The sequence below is a fragment of the Lagenorhynchus albirostris genome, chromosome 6 (genome assembly GCF_949774975.1).
Source record: "Lagenorhynchus albirostris chromosome 6, mLagAlb1.1, whole genome shotgun sequence".
Classification (NCBI taxonomy): domain Eukaryota; kingdom Metazoa; phylum Chordata; class Mammalia; order Artiodactyla; family Delphinidae; genus Lagenorhynchus; species Lagenorhynchus albirostris.
Genome location: NC_083100.1, coordinates 81914327 through 81935102, shown reverse-complemented (window position 1 = coordinate 81935102; position 20776 = coordinate 81914327). Strand labels below are relative to the sequence as shown.

The 20776-nt window shown below is 35.8% G+C and overlaps 2 protein-coding genes across 5 annotated transcripts in view; one reads left to right on the top strand and one right to left on the bottom strand.

Annotated features, from left to right (window-relative positions):
- The window catches only part of ORC4 (origin recognition complex subunit 4), a 95469-nt gene extending 86448 nt beyond the window's left edge, over nucleotides 1–9021 (bottom strand). For 2 of the 4 annotated variants that reach the window (XM_060152947.1, XM_060152951.1), the window contains exon 1: nucleotides 8887–9015. The gene's annotated coding sequence lies outside the window, so the exon portion shown is untranslated. Of the gene's footprint in view, nucleotides 1–2244; nucleotides 2383–8622; nucleotides 8709–8886 lie in introns of those variants that run through there. The other 2 variants (XM_060152948.1, XM_060152949.1) reach the window with 2 other exon arrangements.
- Nucleotides 9022–9320: 299 nt separating this feature from the next.
- Nucleotides 9321–20776, top strand: part of MBD5 (methyl-CpG binding domain protein 5) — a 405640-nt gene continuing 394184 nt past the window's right edge. The window contains exons 1-2 of the mRNA XM_060152942.1: nucleotides 9321–9334; nucleotides 9944–9980. The gene's annotated coding sequence lies outside the window, so the exon portion shown is untranslated. The remainder of the gene's footprint in view (nucleotides 9335–9943; nucleotides 9981–20776) is intronic.

Sequence of the window (20776 nt, the reverse complement as noted above, 5' to 3'; positions counted from 1 at the left end):
CTATACTTCAATTTGAAAATAAAAGATATTGCAAGGATAGAGTCTCTTATTCCATTCTGCACCACGATTCTTATCTGTGTGATTCCTTATTGGCTTTCCAAAGTTTCTATGATAAACACACAGAAATAAAAACACATAAAAATAATTATACACAAAGAGTAAGTGGGATTTATTCCAGGTATGCAAAGTTAATTCAACATTCCTAAAGCAATTAATGTAATTTACAACATCAACAGGATAAAGAAGAAAAAGCATTTGACAAAATCCAACATCCACTCATGATAAAGAATTTCAGCAAACTAGGACTATAAGGAACCTTTTTAACTCGGTAAAAAAAAAAAAAAACTAAAAAACTCTATAGCTAACATGATTTTTAATACTAAGAAACTAGATGCTTTCCTACTAAGATCAAGAAGAATGTAAGAATCACCACTGCTAGTCAACATCATACAGTAAGACAAGAAAAGAAAAGAAAAGGTTCACAGGAAGGAAAGAGTAAAAATGTCTCTGTTTGCAGATGGCATGATCGTGTATGTAGAAAATCCCAAAGAATCTACACACACAATAGGTACTATTGGAATCAATAAGGTATTGAAGCAAGGGTGCAGGTTTTTTATATATATATATATAGAGAGAGAGAGAGAGAGAGAGAGAGAGAGAGAGGGAGAGAGAGAGAGAGAGAGAGAGGGAGGGAGGGAGGGGGAGGGGGGGAGAGAGAGAGGTTAGTATTACCAATGTCAATTGCTTTCCTATGCCAGTAACAAACAACTGGAAATCGGAATTAAAAATATAATACCATTTACATTAGTATCAAAAAAAAAAAAGCCCCACAAAAAATGTATGCATAAATCTAACAAAATACGTATAAGATCTATATGAGGTAACTATAAAACTATGGTGAAAGAAATTAAAGAGGATCTAAATAAATGGAGAGATATTCCATGTATATGGATAGGAAGACTCAATAGTGTTAAGATGTCAGTTCTTCCAATCCTGACTTACAGATTCAATGCAATCCCAATCAAAATTATAGTAAGTTATTTTAAAGTTTACATGAAAAGGCAGAAGACAGAACAGCCAATACAATACTGAACAGGAACAAAGCTGGAGGTCAGAAACTACCCCACTACAAGACTTACTATTAAGATAACAGATAATAATACAGTGTGGTAATGGGGAAAGAACAGACAAACAAATCAATGGAACAGAGTAGAGAGCTCAGATATAGACCCACATAAATATAGTCAACTAATTTGTGACAAAGAAGCAAAAGCAATTCAAAAGAGAAAGAAGTCGTTCTCCACTTCTCAACAAATGGTGTGGGAACAACTAGACACCTGCAGGCAGAAAAAATGAGTTGACATACACCTTATACTTTTCATGCAAAATGGATCAGAGACCTATACGTAAAACACAAAACTATAAGACTTCTAAAAAGGAACACAGGAAAAATGTAGGTGCCCTTGGGTTTGGCAATTAATTTTTGGATACAACACCAAAAGTATGAACCATGAAAGAAAATGTGATAAAATGGACTTTATTTAAAGTAAAATTTTCTGTTCTGCAAAAGACACCATTAAGAGAATGAAGCCACAAACTGAGAAAAAGTATTTGCAAAACACATATCTGATAAAAGATTGGTATCCAAAATATACGAAGGACTCTTAAAACTCAACTATAAGAAAATAAGCAATCCAGCTTAAAAATGTACAAAAGATCTGGACACGAAACTCAACAAATAAGACATACAGATTGCAAATGAGCCTAAGAAAAGATGTTCAGGGGCCTCCCTGGTGGAGTCCGCCTGCCGATGCAGGGGGACACGGGTTCGTGCCCCGCTCCAGGAAGATCCCACATGCTGCGGAGCGGCTGGGCCCGTGAGCCATGGCCGCTGAGCCTGCGCGTCCAGAGCCTGTGCTCCCCAACGGGAGAGGCCACAACAGTGAGAGGCCCGTGTACCACACACACACAAAAAAGTTCAATACCATGTATCACTAGGGAATTGCACATTAAAACAACAATCTATAACCATTAGAATGGCTAAATCCAAAACAATGACAAGACCAGTGCTGATGAGGACATGGAGTAATTACAACTCTGATTTATTGCTGACTGGAGTGCAAAATGGTAAGTATATGGACTTTGGTAGACAGGTGAGCAGTTTCTTACAAAACTAAATGTACTCTTACACATAATCCAGCAATCATGCACCTTGGTATTTACCCAAGTGAACTGAAGACTTACGTCCACACAAAGACCCGCATCTGAATGTTTATGACAACTTCATTCATAATTGCCAAAACTTCGAAGCAACCAAGGTGCCCTTCATTAGGTATATGGATAAACAAACTGTGATACGTCCATAAGATGAAATATTCAGCGCTAAAAAGAAATGAGCTATCAGGCCATGAAGAGAAATGGAGGAAACTTACAGGCATATTGCTAAGGGAAAAAGCAAATCTGAAAGGGGCACACACTGTATGATTCTAACCATATGACAATTTGGAAAAAGCAAAACTATGGAGATAATGAAAAATCAGTGATTGCCAAGAGTTCAAGGCATGCATGGGAGCATAGAGCATAGGGGACTTTGGAGCAGTTAAACTATTCTGTATGATGCTGTCATTGTGGATATATGTCATTATACATTTGTCAAAACCCATAATGTTCAATTCAAAGAGTGAACCTTAATGTAAACTATACACTTTGATTAAAATAATGCATCAATACTGGTTCATCAATTGCAACAAATGTACCACACTAAGGCAAAATGTTAATAAGGGAAACTAGGTTAATAGTAAGAGGAACTGGGTGAGTGTGGATATATAGCAATTCATTGTACTATACATTCAATTTTTCTGGAAAACAAACAAATGGAAAAAACCCCACATCCATTAAAAAATTACAAAGAAAAAAAAAAAAGGCACAATCAAAGGCACAATTTGTGAAAACACCAGGTAGGAATACAAGCTTATAGAAGATTTGTGAAAATGAAATGTAAGCACAAAAGATAATCAGTTCAAGTCAGTAAGACAGACAATCTATAAAATGAAGTAAAAAAATAAAATGTATGGGCAAAATCTGCTTTAGCAGATTGTGACCCTACAGAAATATTTGTAAAACAATGGACAGTAATTCAAGGGGAATGTTAGCTACTTTAAAGCTACTTTAAAATTAATTCATCTGTTTGTTGTTGTTTTTAAAGAAATCAGATGCTTTAAGAACATTTATATAGGGAATGAGAAAACTTTTTATATTTTATTTTCTCTTGTCAACACTGATCATGGCATTATTCAGGAACATAGCTCACAGAGGCTGGCAGATATCTGCAATATAAAGCAAATAAGCATCATATTATTTTATACAAGTACTTAATACATTGGAAAGATGCTAGCTACATGTTATTTCTTTTAAAAGAATACAAAATTTTATGATCCAGCTTTGTTAATAAATGTACAGAAACATAGGTAAAAAACACTAAAATTACATATATCAACATCTTAACAGATTTATAGGTGTAGGGATTATAGGTAATTTTCATTTTTTCTGATCATTTTTACACTGAATGTATATTACTTTTTGGTAACTTACAAAACAATTATCTTGTGTATTTAAATTAAATAATGTATCTTATAATTTGAGTGTACAGAATAATCAGTGCTAACTGTGACAATAAAAAACTTTTAAAATGTATGTCACATATATAAAACTTATTTCAATATAAAATTTTAAATACATTAGGCCCATGAGACATTGCATCAGAGTGGTGCTATAACACAACTGGACATGATACAAACCACCCAACTTTTAGAGAAAATATTTTTGGTATTTACTCATTATAAAGTAAGTTGACCCAGACATATACCGGACTAGAAATGATTGTGTTGAGAACAATATAAGTTGACATTTCTGGGTCATCTACATAAAAATATGTATATTTTTTAAATTGCAGAAAGATGAAAGCCCTAAGGAAATGTGAAAATGTGCATATGTGTGCCAAAAGAAAAGCTAACACACTTAGAATTTTAATCTTGCCAAGTCTGACTTCAACCTTTCAGTCAAAATGTCATACTAAATTTCAATTCCAATATTAATCAAGGAAGCAGTATAAAATATAAAAGACTAAGATTTTGTTGTGTTTTTATGGAGGTGAGGAGGGAGAAAGAGAAGAATGTGAGATTAAGGAGAAAAAAATTAGGAAAAACTAACAACCCCAACAAATGCTTGCTTGAAGATAAGCATTTAAGGCAGATTGGGACTGAAAAGGGGGAAACAAATTGAAATAAAAGGATGGGGAACAACTGTCTGTTCCATACTTCATCTACCTCCTAGTTTATAATGGTCAACTCACATTTTATTTTCCCATTAAAGCATTAGTAAAATATACAAAGCTATCCAAACTCATCAGCCAATTCTGTTCAAATAAGATGAACACAGAACATCAAGGTCACTTAATAACCAGTATTTTAATTTCGGCTAGAATTCATTGACAAAGCCATCTCCAAAAGACCTGCAGTGCTAAAATGGTTAAAATTAAACAGAACCTCTATGCCACTCCATCAGAACACAAAGCGGGTCTATAATGAATCCCCAATTCCCTCTGTTATATATTTGCATGCCATGGCTACAAACGAGGACGGATACAGGCGTGCCCTACCAGCAGCTCAGATATCATAAGGGCGTTGCCAAAATGATGAACAGCTCTTGGTAAAGTTCCCAACAAAACAAAGTACTACTTTCCCTCAAATTACTCAGTAATTGCATTTGTGGAAAATTTCAGTGTACGTTAAAACCCTGCAAAAATACTATGTGTTTATTTTAAAAATGGAGTACTAGGCTCAAATCATAATGTTCTTTTTTTTTTTTAACCCATGTAAACATCCTGGGAGACGTGGGAAAGGCACGTGGGGGCACAGAGCCATTCTTCCTCATGCTGGACCACCCCAAGCACTGCAGGCAGTCTATCCTGGCCCCTGCCCTCTCTGGGACTGGCTGCCGTCCTTGGGACCAGAAATGCCCCACAAACACCCCGTAGGAGGCCGTCCCACCTCCACTAGAAACCACAGACCTAAGGTGAATAAAGGATTGTTTGAGGAACATTTTAGATTTTAACAGCAGAAACACATCCCCCAAAACAGAATTAGTAGACTATTATGTGTTCATTCCTAAACCATTCAATGCAAAAATATTTTCAATTTCTTTAAACAATTCGTGGCCAACTTGTGGTTAAAAATAACACAACCCCACAAAGATATATTCAGATACACAGTCCTCTGTTGATGTTTTGTGACTATAGTTTCACTACAAAGAAAGCATTTCAAATAATAGCTAAAGACTTGTCATATGGAAATAATATTTGCTTATTCCTGCCTAGGGCAGGAATATCTATCTATATATAAATAAATAAATATATATAAATATAAAAATAAATATATATATATAGAGAGAGAGAGAGAGAGGGGGGGGGGGGGAGGGGGAGGAGAGAGAGAGAGAGAGAGAGAGAGAGAGAGAGAGAGAGAGAGAGAATGTTGAGATTCCTGAGCTCTGCTTTCACCTGGTTCTCAGAAGCACTGGAAATCAGGCTTATACCCTGGAGCAGGATTTCTCATGATAGGCAGTACTGACATTTTGAACTGGATAACTGTTGTGGGTGGCTGCCCTGTGCATCGCAGGATTTTCAACAGCACCTGCAGCATCTACCCACCTGTTTTCAGTAGGAACCCATTCTTAATAATCAAATGTGTCTCTTAGGCATTGCCAAATGACCCCTGGGGAGATCTATTGCCACAGCTGAGAACCACTGACTTATAGGCAGACGACTGGAAAATCCTTCTTGTTGGACTCTTACTGGCCCAAGAGAAAAAGCTTCCAAATACCTAAAGAAATTGATATCAGGGTTTTCCCCCCGAAATATGTCCCAGCCAAATCTTTCCACAGTGAGAACCATCAATAGCTAGCAAACCCTAGCTAAGTTAAGAGAGACATGAAATAGGTTTCCAATGTCCCTTACATAAATTTGAACACAGAATCAAGGATCACAACAGAGCTGAGGAAAGCCTCTAAAATGAGACTAAAATATACCAACAGAAAGAATAACTTAGAAAACACAGAGCACGCAGGGAGAAATAAACCTCAAAACAAAACTTTAAATCCACAAAGAGAAAAAAAATACCAGAATGCTTTGGAAAAAAATACAAAGATCAAATTATTCAAAATTAAAAATATGATAAGAGAAACGGAAGTTTCAAGGCTTGAAAAATCAAGTAAATTTCCCGGAAAGTGAAAAGCAAAAGACTGGAAAAAGATGAAAAATGGGAGAAAAGAAACAGGTCCAGGAGTACAATATCTAATTGCAGTTACAAAAAACACAGAGGCAAGGAAATTACAGAAAATGTATCAGAAACTTTCTCAGAGCTGAGGCATACAGGTTGTCAAACTGAAAGAATACATGAAATGCACAGCAAAGTAGATTTCTATAGACTCATAAGTCAACTCACATTACTGTGACATTTCAGAACACTGAGTAAAACAAAAAGAAGATTCTATAAGTTTCAGACAAAAAGGTTGTAGATGCTTCCATAGGTGAGAAGTAAAGTGCAGTGTTAAAAGTAAGAATGGCTTCAAACTTTATATCAAACACTACGAGTTCCTTCTCAAATCTGAAGAGAAACATTACCAATTTAGAATTCTACATCCAGTCAAACTAACAGGGTACAGTAAAGCCATTTACAGGAACATAATGCCTCACAACATTTGCCTCTAAAATACCCAATAAATTTTTGAAAAAAATGCTCACCCCCATTAATAACCAGGATCTGCAAATTAAACCAATAACCTAAAGCTACCTTCATCAGGTCGGCAAAAACAAAAAATATCAATTGTTATGAAAACTGTAGAAAAAAGGATTTATCATACATTGTTGGTGGGAGTCTAAATTTATATATTCGCTTTGGAAAGTTTGGCATAATCCACACTCTACAGAAATGCATGCTATGTACATGAAATGCATGTGTAAGAAAATTCACAGAAGCATTATTTCTAAGCACTAAAAACTGGACACAATCCAAATGTCCACAATACTACACTAGTTAAATTAATTGTGGTTTATTCATAAAAAGACTTACTACACTTACTATACTATAAACATTACTATACAACAATGAAAATATGTGAACTAAAGCTGTTAACAGGATTAAAAATTTCAACATGGGAGAAAAACTATACATAACATAATTCAATTACATATAGGTAGAAAACAGGCAAAATTAATGTATATTGTTTAGGAATGCTGACAAAGGTGGGTAAAAAATACTTGAAATAAAAGTAGGAAATCATTACCATAAAAATCCAGACAATCCCAATTAACCTTTGGGTGTGGTGAGGAGAGAGGAATGAATAAGAATGAATGGGGGGTGGGGAGAGGGTGCCAGCAATGTTCTAATTCTTCACTTTGGTGGTGATTACAGTGTTCACTTTATAATTATTCATTATACTGTACATCTACGATTTGTGCATTTTTGCACATTTTGTTCACTTTATTTCTATTCATTATACTGCATATCTATGATCTGTACACTTTTTTGCACATTTAGTATTTTGCCATAAAAAAGATTTAAAAATTGTTATCTAAGGCACTTTTATGGCTCTGCTATAATTTTTTTCTGTTCTAAAGTGGCAAACATTTGGTTCCAATATAGACAAAACATTAAGGCACAGGAGTCTAGTTTTTATTCCATTTGACAACATTACTGCACACACTGAAAGTGGTAAAAGCACTAGTCAATGATGCATAGATAGAATCCACTGTCAAAACACACAAGAGAAATAAGTAGGAACTTTAACTGAGTACCCTAAAGGAACCACTACAGAATTAAATAATATCAACACAATAAACATGAGGAATTTCAGATTCTCGGTCTTAAAAGAAACTATATATGGGTCATAATCTTTCAAAGCACCTTTACAAAGGAAGATAATTGACAGACTAGAATGGTTTTAGTTATGATTATATGGACTGAATGTGAAAAAGAAACGGTGTACTTTACTAAAAAAAAACTTTATTAATGAAAATCCATGAATCCTTTCTTAAATATTCTTAATTAACATGAGGGAAACTATTTCCAGCAAAAATAGTAGCATCTAGTTGAGAAACCAAAGGCTCTAAATCCGAGGCTAATAACCAAAGACACTTTAAATACCTTTTTAAAAAATCTGTTATCTACACTACAGAAAGGGAAACTTCGATGATGTCCCTTCTCTCTCAACCATGACACACACTATCAAGGGTTACACAATCTCACATGCCCTTCTGAGAACAGCCACAGGCGTTGTGTTGCGGCACCAAGGCAAGACAAGGAGAGAAGTTCCACTGAAGAACTCCCAGCTTGCTCCCTCCCCAAAGCCTCTCCAGAATTCCAGGGAGGTCAGCCAAGTAAGGGCTGCTGGTCCTCACACCCCATATAAACACTGCGTCTAATGCCAGAAGTTGTCAAAATTCACACAGCTTGTCTCTCTCCCTGGACAGGTGCCCCGCTCTGGGCTGAAGAAGCAGTCACCAGAGTCATCTAATGAGGCTCCTGAGATCCCATTCCTCTCTTACACCTGGACCATCACATTCCTCACCATCACCGGGGTGTAGTCACCACCTGCCACAGATCTACTCTCATCAGGACGCCAGACGCTCGTCAAGCATTCGTCGCCGGCTGGCTCACAGGGAAGCCACGAGACGGAAGGAGCCCGCCTAGTTTCTGGCCTGCCAGGCCTAGACAAGCCTGCCCCCCTTCCCGCATTCCCAGTCTCCACACCCTTCCGTCCTCCCCTTTTCGATTCGCCTTTCGCCACTGGCGCCCACGGCTTTCGTTCTGAGGCCTGCCTACGCCATGTTACCTCTCACGGAAAAGCCTGCCCTTATCAGGGCAGAGCAGGATTCTGGAGACAGCAGGAATCCCTTCACTTGCTCCTCTCGCCGCGTTCTCTATTCCGCTTCACCTGCTGCTGCCAACGTTACACCAAGACTCCCGGCATGCCCTGCGCAAGCACCGCCTCTCCCATCCCGCCCCCCCTCACAAACACGTGACCTCCTTTCGCCTCCGTCCACGCCCACTTCCGTTTCTCCACTTTCCCTTAGGGGTGGGGGAGGGGACTGGGGGTGTTAAAGAGTAGCGACTTCCTCCTACTCCCCGCCCCCGCCTCTCTACCCCCCACCCCCCACCCCGCTACAATGTCTTCCGGGTCGCGATCGCCTCGGAGCCTTCTGGGAAACCATCTCATTTCCTCCCCTCCCCCTCCTCCTGCCTTCAACCAACCAGCCTCCCGTCAGAGAGAGACATGCGCAGTGAGTGCCTCCCGTCTCTTCTACCCGAACCCCCCCTCCCCCCCCCAAGCAGAGAGACCCCAGCAGCAGCAGCAGCTGATGATGAAGAGAGAGGCAGTGGCAGAGGGGGGGCACCTTTTATTTCTATTTTTAAAGGGACAGGACACTAATTTTACCCCACTTCAACCTTGAATTGAGGGGGGTGGGGGGAAGGCGGCTGAGTTCCTTCCCCCACCCTCCAGCCCTGAGACCTGAGAGGGGGATTGAGCCTGAGAGAGAAGGAGAAGGAGTTTCTTCTTCTTCAAAAATCCCCCATCCACGACTCCTACCCCCTCACCCCTCCACTAGCCTCCCTCCCGAGCCCCCTCCATCCTCCTCCTCTTTGGCCGTGAAAGGAGAGAAAGAGACCAAAAGCCTCTTAGCAACACAGACCCTTCTCTGCTGCTGCTGCTGCTGCTGCTACTGCTGCTGCTGCTGCTGCTGCTGCTGCTACTGCTGCTGCTGCTTGGCCCTGGCTGGAGACATCTCACTACACCCGGGAGCAGCCACTTCCCCAGCTCTCCTCCTCCTTCGCCTCCTCCTCCTCCTCCACTCCCCCCCCTTTATTACCCTTTGTGTCATCCTCCACAGCTCCAGGGAAGGCACTCAAAAGTGGGGGGCAGGAAAGGTAAGTGTGTCTGTGGGGGCTTCATTGCCTTCCTCTGGCTCTGACTTTAACTCCGGGGCAACAGTAGCACCAAACCACATACGCAGTGGAGCTCCGGGGTGAGGAGGGGGTGATGCTGGGGGGGCAGTGAAGGAGGGGCTGGAGTGGGGAGGGGTGTGTGAGGTGGGTGCCCATCCTGTCAGAGTAGGAAGGGCACTTTTTATTTTTATTTGCTGTTGTCAAAAGTGGTTTCTCTCCTCTAGCTAACATCTGATTGTGTCTTGCTCCAGTGGGGGAGAATACAAAAACAACCCCCTCCTTCCTCCAATGAGGCGCCAGGGAAAGAGACAGAAAGAGGCACACTTTCTAGATGTCACTTTAAAAAAAGCATTTGGAGAGCTTTTTTCCTTTTTCCCTAGGAAAAGCTCCACTGCATTTGTTTCTGAGTGGGAAAATGTCGGGATCTGGATTGTATCGGAACTGCTTATCCATTTGTAGACCTGAGTGTTTTACCCGTTTTGGTTCTGTGTGATTTGGATATTGACTTCAGTGTTGGAACAGACTTGATTGGTTTTTGCTTTCTGGGTTTAATTTTCCTTTTTTTCGTTTTGTCTGACTTGCATAGAAAATTTCAAATTTTTGGTTGATAGAGGCCTTTGGTTAGGTTTTGACTTGTATTATTGCTTTTTTTGTTAAATGTTTGTTTCATATATCAGCATATAAAGTTCAAAGCTTAAAATGCTTAAAGTTTTAATACCACTGGTATTGTTTCTCCCTATATACGTTCCTGGTATTTATTTTACATAAGATGAAAATATTATCTGTTTCATAATTAATCTGGGTATTTTTCTAATCTTTGTAACTTGTCTGAACAAGTAATCCCCATTGAAAACTTTTATGTTGTTCTGGCTTCATGGAAGGCCAAACCTCTCCATCAATAGTTTGCTGGATTGGTACCACTTTCAGTTTTAACTGAATTATTTATTTACTGTTGTAAATTGAGATGAGTTTTTTATCTCTTGGGGGTACTGAACCAAACTGCTCACTATATGTGAAAGGAGACAAATTTCTAAGATATGTTTTCATGAGTCAAAGAAATCATGATGTTGTAGTTAGAATATGCATTGTAGTGAGATATTAATTGAAAGATAAATCTAAATTTAGTTTTATAGAGTAACAGTCTTGATAAAAGTATTCTTCATTTTTACTTGGTATGTTCTTAGTGAATGTTTTTCAAATTCAGTACTGTATTTGATTTCAGAAATGCTAGAAAGTATATTTCTGATGTAGGCCTTTTACTAGGGCTTACATTGCAAAGTGGAATTTTGTTTCATATGTACATTTCTTTATCCTTTCCTTAAAGATGGATGCACACATTCACACACACACATTCCCTCTCACTCTCTCTCTCTCTCTCTCTCTCTCTCTCTCTCTCTCACACACACACACACACACACACACACACACACACACACACACACCTTTTTTGAAACTGCATTGGTATCTCTGATCCCATAATTTATGTCAGCAAAAAATATTCTGCTGTAAAGTAGCAATTTTGTGATCAGACTGGCAATGTGAAAACAGCAATTTGATCAACTAGAAAGGATTGAAGAAAAATAAATCTAGAAGGATATTTGACATAAATATTAGAAAGACATGATAATACTTTTAATTTTTTGTTTTCTTGACGGTAAAGCCAAAACACCATATACTTACATTTTACTGACAGAAAAGCATTGCGTATGTAGAAACTTGTTCTGTAAAATTTTAATTACCAACTGTGTGCAAAAGTAGACATTTACACCCAGGGGGAAAAAAAGCTGTGTAGCAGTAAACAACATGGTCCTATTTCCCTCCTTTCTGTTATAAATTTGAACAATTTCTTACCTTTCTCTGAGGTGTAATTGGTGCACTTAAGGAGAAATCTGTGCCAAGTTCAAGTTTGTCTCCCAATAATACTATTCCAGGTCCACCTAAGATTTCTTGTCCTCACCTTAATACCTCAGGAACCTTAACATAAAAGATGGAAAGTAGAACTTAGTGAAGAAATCACTTAAGTAAAGCGAATTGTGTAGGTAACTGGGGTGGTAATTTCCTAGTAGGCAGCTGAGTGAAAATTCACAGCTTGATTATGATACCTTTACTTCCTTTCTGTTTTCCTTTGAAAACATTTCTTATCCACCACCCCCCAGGGTAACCCTATATGGTTTGAAGATTCCAGACCTCCTCTAAGTTGGATAATGACTTACCTTTAGGAGTCTGTTTATTTTCATTATGGCTTATTTTTTAAGTATTAAGATATATTTTAGAATTGTAATTTTCAACTTGGTGATATCTTGGAGGTCACTTTATCCAACTCTTCATTTTCCATATTGCTGAAGTTCAGAGAGTTTGAGGAACTTGTGCATAGTTCCAAGGCCTGTAAGTGGATGCACATGGACCAGAGAACTCTGGTTTCTTGACATTCACTGTGCTACACTACCTCATATTCTTTTGTCAGGAATGAAACTTGTGCACAGTTATGTGTATGGCACTTAAGGGTTTTATATGGGGGCGTATACTAAGAATATTAAGGCAAATAGCTCTAAAGCCATAATTTTGTCCATTTATAATTCAGTAATTTGTTGTTGATTTTTTTAGGAGATACTGATTTCCCTCATCTTGGATTATTACTATTTTGAGAATTATTTCAGCTTTCCCTAATGCTTATTTTTCCCCCGCACTTCCAATTAATCAATGAATACCCTTCTTACTCTTGTATTAAGGATATATATGTATATATATATAAAGAATGCGTATTGTATTATAAATGTTTACTTGTGATTCATGCTTTATGAACTGCTTAAGTAAGACTAAAGATTTTTTTCTTGTTAATATTTATATACCTTACAGCACAGTGTCCGGTACACAGTAGGCCCTACTGCTTGTTTGTATAATTGTTATTAGAGTTAGGCATATTTGAATTTCTTGACTCTCAGATGTAGAATTTCTTCCATTTTCCTTTCCTTCCTGCTACAATTTATTCACTACCACGAATATTTTTTTTCTTTATCTTAACTGTGGTTCTCACTTTTTCTAATAGCCAATTTAAATCCTGTTAACAAATAGTACTCATAAAAAGTGAAAACATATTCTGTACAGGATGCAATTTGACAAAAGTGATTTATTTTAAATAAGAGATGATAAAAAAACTCCAATTAAGAATGTACTAGCAAATGTTCAGGATACATTTAAATTTTATTTCATTGAGTAACTGGTACAATAGGTTACTGGAATGATTAGGCTGCTTTTACTATCTCTATAAAGCAACTGATACTTAGGTGACATGTTTCCCTGACTTTGCTTTTTCGGTCCTTACCCAGACAATTATCAACTTTCCAGTTTTCTATGGATATGAACATTTATTGCTAGTCATCAGTGGGACCCCAGGAGGTCAGCCAGAAGGCCTATGTCCAGCTTATGTACTTTTGCAAACTTGTCTGTATTTTGAATGTATGTGCAGAACAGATTGTACTTAATTATTCATTAAACATTTATTGAGCATCTACTGTATGTCAGGCACTCTGCTAGGCATCTGAGAAACAATGCCTACAAGTCCTTACAATTTAATGTGAAGACATATCCTTAATTGTATTCCACAGGCAAATTGGTCATATCTTTATTTGATGTCTCTGCCTAAATAAATTTTATTAACTAAATGGATACTGTTAGGTGGAAAAATGCATGTTTAAAAAGTTTTCATCAGTAAATTTAAAAGTATACTAGAGAGAAAGAGATTTCCTGAATTTCCTTTGCTCTTATATACCTCTTAGAATAATATAGATTCACAATTTTTAAAAAGGAGGGGATCCCCTGCTGGTACATTATCTTGTGAAGGTATATAGACTTCTGAGGGTCAGTCAATTCTGATCTCTGTTACATTCATTCTTAACTTTCTATATTAGTAATAATTATACTTACCGATTATTATGAGTGCCTAGCACTGTGATAAATATTATCAATCTCAGTCAGCCCTTACAGTGATCTTGTTAACTTTGTAACATTGTCCCCATGTTATAAATGAAGAAACCTGTTACTGACAAAAAAGGAATTTTTCATGTGGCAGCAAAATATTCCATCATAGTAAATTCATGACACTTTCTAATTAAAAACAGTCACAATAAAGAGTTTTTATCAGTCAGTAAGTATGCTGGTAAACATTAGTAAAATTATGGCCCCAATAGCTTATTGACAGAGCAATGGAAAATTTCTAAAAATTTATAAGGACAGGAAAACAAACCAAAAAATCCAATCCTTTATCAGGAACATAGATGCAGACCAGCGTGCAACTTGAAATAAAATATACATAGAGTCAGTCTTCTCTTTGTATGGCAAAAATGACATTTAGGCCTTCTACATATTGAACTTCCTTTGTCTTGCATGGAGTTAAATTTAGTATCTTGTTTCATGAAGTTTGGAGGTTCCAACAATTTGTGACCCAGTGAATATTTACTATAAAAATTTTTATATAACTGTTGATAATGGAAAACCTGTAAATAAAGGGGAGTTTATATTGCCTAATGTTTTGATGTGTATATATACATACTTTCTGGACCTTCTATCTTACAATATTTTCATAATTATTACATCATGTATATATGATTAAGTTCAATGTACTCTTTTTAGTATTGCTTAAAGTCAAATTTTTTTAGTATAAGAATGGACAACTTGTTGGATTCTCTAGATGCCTAAATTATTATATAGTTGTTCTTTAAAGCAGCTACTGAATTAAGATACTTTTTGATCCAGCTAATCAGAGTTGATTTTTAACATCCTTTGCTTTTAGGAGAAAAGGGTAATTTTTTAAAATTCTATTTTATTAATCGAGTAACTTCCATATCCATCCTAAGTAATGCAATTCATCCTGTATGCTTACATTGACTCTATTATCCTATAAACGTTACGCCAAAGCATTATGACCTGTAGAGTTTGGAAATATTTTTAAATGCTAAAGAACTGTTCTGTGTCATCTATTATTCTTCAGAAAGGAATGTTTATAACATGTGATTTCTTATTTTTAAACCAATCTGAATAATTGGTGGGATTGAATAAGTCTGTGATCCTAAATAATCTCCTTAGATAACCTAAAGGTAATTCAGTTAAAAGTAGAGATTCTAACTCTTAAGCATCTCTGTTTGAGGTATTTCTATATCATGTAAGATTTTAGAAGTTGGAATGACTCAGTATAACTCTTCAGAGAAACAAGGTGCAAGTCAGGCCTAACATATATTAAGGTATATCTTCTAATGTAGCTAGACATAACAGAAAAGAAAATCACTAATGATATCATACCTGGTGAAAAGCATATACTTCATTCAAAGTTGGTTGTGAGTAATTCTGATTTGAGTCCTTATTTCACTTGACCTATATAACCTTTTCTTAGAGAAGTTGTAATTAAATTCTGTGAGTTTTCCATGTATTCAAAGCTATCGTTTTCTATACACCCAGTTCAGAAGTGTCTACTAATCTGTTTACCACAAATTAACTTAATCCATACATTCTTAATATTACTAGTATCTAAAAATAATAATCTAGGCTCACTGGTGTTGGGGGAGGGAAGTATTCCACTTGCAACAAAAGAAAGTATTGATTTTCAAATAGCTTCTTTACTTGGGATATACTGATCTAAAAAAATAGCTGCTATGTAAAGTAAAAAGGATTTTTATTTATTTGGAAAGTAAATATAAAGTTTACCATTACTGAATGTTAAGCGACATCAAAATATTTAGGAAATCAATTACATGTTCCAGTAATGACAGAAATTTAGAGGCTGTTTTTTTAGCATTATTCTAAAATCATTTTCCTTCTTCCACATTTGTCACACAGGAGTTTGTGCTGAAGGATTTCTTGGCCATTTTAGAGACTGTAATCTAGTTAAAAGGTTTGTTTATGCTTCCCATCTCTGTTCTGCTGATGGTATTAGAATGCAGGCCAGAGCCAGACATCTAACTGTTTATAACATTCAAACTTCAATTAAAGCTACAGTGTTCTGTTCACTATATATCAGAAAGCTCTTACCAGATGCAAATACCGCCAGTAATAATGGCAATGATTTTGTATAGCCATAGGCTTTCCTAAATCATGCCACTCCTTATGAATTCCTTTTTCTTATTTAGGAAGTATTAACATTTAATTACTTCATAGAAGTCTAAAAATGAAGCTTTTTTCATTCTAGAATTAGTATAGCATTTCCTTCAACAATCGTTTTTGATAATAAAACCTAGCGGCTTATATTATTGCATATCTTATTAAAATGATCCAGTTTAGCTTTTTTAACATTAGTAAATTCTTAGTTAAGTGTTAGTTTGCTATCCAATTGATTTGACTCCTGTTTCTAGTTTGAAGACTATAGCAATATTTTGTTTATTAGAAAACAAAAGCAGCAATCACATTACTACAGTATTTTTATATGTATGAGAGGGGACTAGATCCACATAATACATATTTTAATTTAATCTTATGTTGCCTTTCCGGTCTGCTGCTCATACTGTTTGTGGTTTCTATGTTTAAGTACATTGATAAACTGTTTTTAAAATTTTTTAAGCTGTTAAGAATTATCTGAAAATATTTTTTCAGCAGCTTCTCTGTTGTATAGTTTACCTCAGTGAGTCAGAAAATGAATTGTGTATGTGTCTAATTTTTCTAATTAGTAGGCAAATTTCCTATCTTATATTGCTTTTGCTTTTTATAAAACTAAATTTTAGTTTTTATTAATTTTAGACCTTGATTTATTAAATGTATATATTCTTTATGTATATACATATATTTTTTGTTAAAATATAAATTTAAAGGAGATTTAAACATTTCAGGAACGATGAAAAATTATATTAAATTGAATGAAAACTTGCTAAAATGCTTTTAATTAAGAAACATTACAGTGGAAAAAGCTGTATTTCTCATTTTCCTTGGCACTGAAAGTAATGATCCTTTTATTTTGGGATTATTATAGGGTAGAAAGTTAGGAAAGACTACCTGTGGTATCTAAAGATAAGCGCTAACAACAACCATGCAAAATTTGACTTGTAGGCTAAAAACCTGGAAGGATCTGTAAGATAAGCTAAGTTGAAACCAAGTCACAAAATAATGTGCACAGTATGATCCCATTTGTGTGAAAAAAAATACATACAGGTTAATATACATACAACATATAAGAATATATATATTTACATACATATAATTTTGTATATCTGCATATATATTTATAAAATTAAAAATTGTGTCAAATATATGCCTTATATTTTTGTAAATACATTAAGAAATGGTCTGGAAAATACGTACCAAATTGTATCCTTAGTTTATAGAAAGTATGTATGTGGGATGCTGGAAGGTTGAAGAACTCTTCCTGTTTTGCATACTTTAGTATTACTGGGATTTTTTTTTTTTTTAAGAATAAGCTCATATCCATGTAGTAATTTTATAATGGAGAAATATACTTACGTATTAAAGGATTCAGAAAAAGAATGACCCAGGAAAATTGCAGTCCTAGCCCCTAATTGTCACATTAATATATCTCTTGACTACCTTGAAGAGAATTGAGTATTGGCCAACAATCATCATAGCTTGATACAGAATAAAGTCTGTTAGACTGATCTAATCTTATCTAACAGGGTGAAAAGCCTAGTCACTTGAGGCAGGAACAATGGATGTAATCTATCCTGATTTTTAAATATTTTGCTTCTTATTGCCAAATGCATTTCTCACTATCTTGGGAAAATACAGACTGGAGAACCAGTGGTGGGGACTGTCAGTCTTAAAGTGGTAGACAGTAAATTAGTTTCAGTCTGAGATAAGATACAATGTATGGGCCTAAGATAGACTTTTGTTATTTTAATCAGTGATCCAAATTATTGTATGCTCATTCAAAATACAGATGGCATAGTCACTTAACATTTTTATGATGTTTTCCATATTTAGATACTGGTTTGAATAAAGACAAAAATAAAACAGGAGGTTTTAAGATTAAGTCCTTTTTTTTTTTTTAAGTGACTGAAACTTGTACTTGAAAAACACTTCAGGAGCCTTTGTAAAATAACATCAGACTCAGTATGTAAACATGCAGAGTAAAGAAGCAATTAGAATTCTGTAGAGTTAATCACAGTGGCCTTCCTGAGAGGACATGAGTTAATCAGAGTTTAGGTAGAGGAGAGATGCTAGGTTGGCACAGAAGAGAGTAATTCAAGTAAAGACAAAGCTTCCAATGGGATAAGGGGATGGGGACGCTTATTTTTACTAGTTTGAAAGCTAGGATTAAAATTCAGAATAACCCGATAAGTTAGGAAAGTGATTAGAAATAATATACTTTGCATTTATGTTTCTAAAATTTTATTTCCCAGAATGCAGGTCAGAAAAGGAATAGGGGACAAAATAACTTGCATAAAAAATAAGACAATGAATAGTTGTTTGCAATTATGACTGGAAAATCCGTCAGAGTCTGAAGCAAGTGTATTGGGAATATGCATTGGAAATGAAACACTATAGTTAAAATAGGAAAATTTTATCCAAGGATACTGAGTTTCTTTTTCCCTTCATAATTAAAATTCATACTCAGGTTGGTCTCTAGGATCAGTAGTAAATAGTACACAATTGAAACTATAAATCTTATATATAAATAAATTCTAAAAATAACAAAAAGATGCAGCTTACTTTTTCTCCATTTACTTTATAAGGTTTATGTGCATTTAATTTGTTTCCAACTGGCCCCGTCATGTAACTTACCATCCCACCTACCCCCTACCACTATGTACTGAACTTTTTTTTTCTGAAAAATGGGCAGTTTCACAAGTTCTATAAAATATGACTCTGTATTTTGTTTCATCCAAAAAGTCATGAAATATTTTCTTTTAAATCTATGTAGGGGTCATTGACTTGGTGTTTATCTTTTTTTTTTTTTTTAATCAGTAGTTAGTCGATGTCTTCCTTCAACAAATGTAGGTTGACACCTGTTATGTGCTCACTGGAATCGTGAGGAAAAATAGACATGGATCTTGCTCTTCTAAACTGAAGTCCTAGAAATAGGGAAGGATAGTAATCAAATCACATAAATAAATGCAAGTTGAAACTGTTTCATTTGCTGTAGAGAGGTACATGGTATTTAATATGAGGCCTTTTAGGAGGATAATTAATCAGTTAGTGGGGACCAAGGGAAGCTTTTGTTTTGTTTTGAGAAAGTGTTTAGTTAGCTGAAATTTTGATGAATTTGAGTTAACTTGATCAAGAGACAGAAAAAAGTTTTGTGGACGGAAGGAACAGTATGTACAAAGGTCCTGATGGGGGGATGGGGAGCGTAGTACCTAATATTAAATGAAGGTCAGAGTGACAGAAGCTAAGAACTAGAGAGTGTATGGTAAGAAGTGATGCTAAGGAGTTATGTAGGAGCCAAATTGCAGTATGTTGTAGGCCAAGATTTTATTAGCCTTAGGGTTACTATTTAAACTTAGACTAATATTCTTTATACTCAACACAAAAGCTTACTACCACAGTTGACCCTTGAACAGCTTGGGGGTTAGGGATGCCAACGCTTCAAGCGGTCAAAAACCTGAGTATAATTTATAGTTGGTCTCATTATCCGCGGTTCCTCCGTATGGGAGGATTCAACCAATCGCAGATCGTGTAGTACTGTAGTATTTACTATTGAAGAAAATCTGTGTATAAGTGGACCCACGTGGTTCAAACCCCTGTTGTTCAAGAGTCAGCTGTACTTATAAAAGGGTTGTTAAGGAGTTCATTTTTATTTCAGTTTAAAACTCATAACGCTTTTTCCCGTAGAATCATTGTTGTAGTGGTCAGGTCTCCTAAAACCCCTTTAACACAGATTAACAATGGAAAGTAGTGAATATTATGTTGTGCCCTAAACATACCTAGGTGGAAGTTAGAAAAGAAAAGCAAAAAAGGGGATTAAATTGATGTCTGTATGTGCTCAAGAGAATGTCCTGGGTGTGATTGACTACGTTTGAATAATGAAGAAAAAGAATATGTCTGCAAGTATATCAGGCTGCTGTAAGAGATCATAGGAAATGATTGTCACATTCAGTTGGACAACTTGAGAGGACCCTCAACTGGCACCTGGATATGAAACAGTGTCATGTCTGGAGCGTACCAAGACAGAGAAAGTAGAAGACATCACATTCACAAATTGTTCCAATCTTGACATATTTGTGTCAACATATTGGAACACAAAATTTTTTTAACTTCTTTTAAGAAAAGCAGAATTGCAAAATGGTAACAATACAATGCCAACTTTATTTTGGTTTTTTTTAGAGTAATTCATACAGTCAGAAGTAATTATAAATTACTAAGTTATGTTAACTATTTCAGGCCTCTGTGTTAGCCTTGAAAATATTGATGTATCTCCCTTGGAGTAGTACTTTTAAAGACAAAGTTAAAGAAATTTAACTTTTGATTCTTATTTTCCATTTAACTTAGAACATTGTCAATAAGATATTTTCATTTCTTGTACATTTTAAGCCTCTTTGAACACCAGTTTCTGTCTGTATTAATAAACAATTTAATTAATAACTAAAACTTCAAGAAATGCCCCAAGTATTAAGAACATTATAAAAAGATGGATAAGTTACTTGAATTTTATTAAGACCAAAATATCACAAAATGTGTTAAATTATAAGAAAAAGGCAAAATATATGCAAGCATTTGCTGAATAGACAGGGTACATCACATTACTCTTGGTTGATGAATTCTGCCAATGCATCATCCTTCATCAGGTGATCTTGAACTTTGTGGCATTCTCAGGTATGACTTTTAAAAGATTAATATCTAAA